The following is a 4,331-nucleotide window of genomic DNA, read 5'->3' on the forward strand; positions in this document are numbered from 1 at the left end:
ATGGAGGAGTGTCCCCCTTTCACCACATCCTCTCCAGCATAAATTGTCATTGGTGTTTTTGATTTTAGCCATTCTGACAGGAGTAAGATGGTATCTCAGAGTTGTTTTGATTTGCATTTCCAGGATATAACCAAAAGATGTACATTCATACAACAAGGATGTCTGTTCCACTATGTTCATAGCAGCATTATTTATAATAGCCAGATCCTGGAAGCAATCTAGATGCCCTACATCTGAAGAGTGGATAGAGAAAATATGGTACATCTACACAATGGAGTACTACTCAGCAGAAAAACACAATGGAATCTTGAATTTTGCAGGCAAATGGATGGCACTAGAAGAAACCATTCTGAGTGATGTAACCCAGTCACAAAAAGACAAACATGGTATTGATTTTAGACATAGAGCAAAGGATTAGCAGCCTACAATCCACACCACCAGAGAAGCTAGGAAACTGAGATTACCCTAAGAGAGACATACATTGTCCCCAGGAGAAGGGGAAAGGGACAAGATCTGAGTTAATTGGGAGCATGGGGGAGGCAAGAGGGAGTTAAGAGAGAGAAGGGGAGAAGAGGAGGGGAGAGGAGGACATGAGGGATCAAGAAGATTGAGCCAGGAGAAGAATAGGGGAGAGCAAGTAAAGTGATACCATAATAGAGGGAGCCATTATAGGTTTAAAGAGAAATCTGGCATCAGGGAAATGTCCAGAGATCTACAAGGATGACCCCCAAGTAACAATATAAGCAATAGTGGAGAGGCTACCTTAAAATCCCTTCCCCGACAATGAGATTGATGACTACCTTATGTGCCATCCTAGAACCTTCAACCAGTACCTGTTAGAAGCAGAAGTAGACACCCACAGCTAAATAAGGAGCTGATCTCCTGGAATCCAGTTGCAGAGAGGGAGGATTGATGAGCAAATGGGTCAAGACCAGGATAGAGAAAACCACAGAAACAGCTGACCTGCTAGCTGAGAAACCAGCATAGGACTGAGCCAGACCCCCTGGACGTGAGTGTCAGTTAGGAGACCTGGGCAATATATGATCTCTGGTAGTAAGTGGATCAGTATTTATCTCTAGTACACGAATGACTTTGGGAGCCCATTCTGCATAGAGGGATACTCTCTCAGCCTAGACACACAGGGAGGGTCTAGGCCGTGCTCCAAATGATATGACAGACTTTGAAGATCCCCTATGGAAGGCCTCACCCTCCCTGGGGAGCAGATAGGTGGTGGGATAGAGGGTCAGTGGGGGTCATGGAAGGAGGGGAGAGAGAGGTAACTGTGATTGACATGTAAAACAAACCTGTTTCTAATTTTAGTTAAAAAAAGAAAAAATAAATATCCTTGAACTCAAGAATGAGGCTGAGATACCCATTTATATCTCAAAACATAGAAGAGCTCAGTTCAAAATGTTTAGAGTAAAGACCCTCTTTGAGGCCCATCTTCCAAATCAACAGAGTGCCACATATGGAAGCTTTTCCTAACCACTGTCTTTACCTTGGCAAAGGTGAGCTGCAGACACTCAGTTGCCCCACTATTCTAACGTTTTTCAAGTGATTCACTTTGGGCTCATCCCATATGAAACTTTTGGTGTAGCTGCAGGAAGAAGCTGGTTAGAAACAAAGGACACAGAGAAACACTTGTGAGAGGATCATTTTTCATGAGTTGACTATGGCGTTTGTGTTTCTCCACAGTCAAATTTCTTCCTTTGTAATAAGTAAAGGAATAAATGGCATCCCAACATCTTTTGCTGTAAACCTCTGAACAAGTAAGTAGAGTGAGTACCAAATCCCTGGCAATGATGGCACTTGGACTGATAAACTCATCCCGACTGAAAACGATGCTTCTCTTTCCTTGGTCTAGGGAGGGAAGAACAAGTTTTTAAAATCTCTATATGTTTTCCAGATTTTTGATAATACAGACTGGCTTTAAAAAATCTTTGCAAAATCTTGTCTTTCTGCTGCCGTATCAGCCATTTCCCAGACTCTGTAATTGATTCCTTGGGGCATGTTAGAATCTGGAAGCAATGAAGTGTGGTTGTATAGCACATTAGGAGAAATTGCTTCTTCTTGCAAAGTTGCTTTCTCCTGCCAGGTTGTCACAGGATTCTCAGTGAAGTGGAGAACAGTTTCATCAGACAGGGTAAGAGAGGATCCTTCAGCTTTCAGGGAAAATGTAGCTGAGCTTAGGATTTCTGCTTATTCTTTTTCATTTGTACCCTCCAAGTACACACTATGATCATCAGATGGGCACTCTGATCCAAGCCAGTAATAAGCAGCTAACATACCCACCCACCCCTGCAATAGAAAGCACTATTATGGATGGTTACAGAAACTCCCTGTCATTATATTTTAAATAATATATCTGTATCAAGAATCCAAAGTTTAAACCTGAATTATTGCTTATTTCCAATAGAATAAGGAATCAACTGTCACCTAACATTCCTTAGCCCTTCATATGAGTCCATCACTCCTATTGCTGTAATTTGCAGCTTTTGGCTATAGACTGCCAGGTTTCATTCATTGGAAGTGAGTCAGGACAAGGGATCCAGTTTCTTCAAGGTCTATTCTACCACATAGATTTCACTGATCGAATGATAAAAATGTTTGCTTTAATCAGAAGTTGAATGTGTTAAAAAATATTTCAAAGTAGTGCAAACATCGTTTCAAAGGCCAGGACTGAGAATCAACTGAGAGATTCTGGTAGGAACAATTCCCAAAATGCTGTGCAGCCTTGTTATATAACCCCTATCTGATGACTGCTGGGGCATCTGTATCTGATGCTTTTACAATATCTGATCTCTCCACTGACCTCCACTAAGCATTATTTCCCTGCATGCTTTTCCTCTTAATCAATGTCTAATGTTATTTATCACTTGGGAGAAATTAGGTCACATTTAGCATCCTTGTTACTAGGAAGGCTAAGAATCAGTTCAAACACATATTTGGATAATTGGTTAAAGTAATTCAAAAGTATAGACTACCTTACTTATGTAAAGACTACCTTACATATGACATCTTTCTATAATTTATGTCCTGCTTATATTTCTATTATTTGATAATTAGGTAGTTAGATTGTTTGACTCCTTTTTGAGGGAGGATGACTGTGGTGAGTGAGTAGACTAAGGATCATCTATAAGGCATCAGATATCCAACACAGACAGAGAGCTGACTTAATTTCTAGGAGTAGAAACTGAGTTACCCTATAATTGATAGTGGTAAATTAAGACTGTAGAGACCCACAGACATATTAAAATCATAACAGGGAAAGAAGGAACTCATTAGGCATACCATACTAAGGAAAGGGTGAACATCCTCATCTGTACTTCATCAATTAATGGACACCTAACACTATGATCAAGAACTGACAGTCATAGAGAGTGGGACATCTGTCTTCGAGTCACAGCAGCTGTGGTGCTGATCACGTGGGAGGGAATTAAAATAGGCGATACTGAGAAAGGCAAGAAGATTTTTGTTCAGAAGTGTGCCCAGTGCCACACTGGAAAAGGGAGGCGAGCATAAGACTGGATCAAATCTCCATGGTCTGTTTGGGTGGAAGACAGGTCAGGCTGCTGGTTTCTCGTACACAGATACCAACAAAAACAAAGGCATCACCTGGGGAGAGGATACCCTGATGGAGTATTTGGAGAATCCCAAAAACTACATCCCAGGAACAAAAATGATCTTCACTGGAATTAAGAAGAAGGGAGAGGGGGCAGACCTAATAGCGTATCTTCAAAAAGCTACTAATGAGTAATTCTGCTGCCTTACTTATTTCAAAACAAATGTCTCATGACTTTCAATGTGTACCATAAAATTAATTCATACACCAAAATTCAGATCATGAAGAGCTAACAATGTTTTTGTTGGGCAGTACTCATTTAAGTAAAAATGACTTGCAGTAAAGTAGATATGATCTTTTTTAAAATAACAATTCCAGTTGCATAAATACTACCACTGCTCTCCCTTTCTCAATATAGGATTGGACTTAAGTTCTACTTTCCACAAAAACGGGGTATCATCTCAAACCTATTGGATGGTTTTATATTTAAATTTATATAACCGGGAATATGACTATGTTTAAACACTGGGAGAAAAACCTGTCACTGTCTCAGAAATGAGAAGAATCACTTGTGTTTCAGTTTATATTTACTGTTCTGTTACAGGCAATCATCAGGAGGTAACTTTCTATTCTTAACTTGATGATGGCATTTTCATTAGAATTCCCTTTTACCAATGAAAGGCACTTACTGTGGTCTATGTATATCAAATAAAGAGTATTTAGCAAAAGAGAAGAAGAAGAAGGAGGAGGAGGAGGAGGAGAAGAAGAA

General features: G+C 40.1%; 1 pseudogene; it reads left to right on the plus strand.

Moving 5' to 3' along the window:
• The first annotated feature begins 1,672 nt into the window (after nucleotides 1-1,672).
• Nucleotides 1,673-3,757, plus strand: LOC101825292 (annotated as a pseudogene).
• The last annotated feature ends 574 nt before the right edge of the window (nucleotides 3,758-4,331 follow it).

Source organism: Mesocricetus auratus, unplaced genomic scaffold (genome assembly GCF_017639785.1).
Source record: "Mesocricetus auratus isolate SY011 unplaced genomic scaffold, BCM_Maur_2.0 Super-Scaffold_100026, whole genome shotgun sequence".
Classification (NCBI taxonomy): Eukaryota; Metazoa; Chordata; class Mammalia; order Rodentia; family Cricetidae; genus Mesocricetus; species Mesocricetus auratus.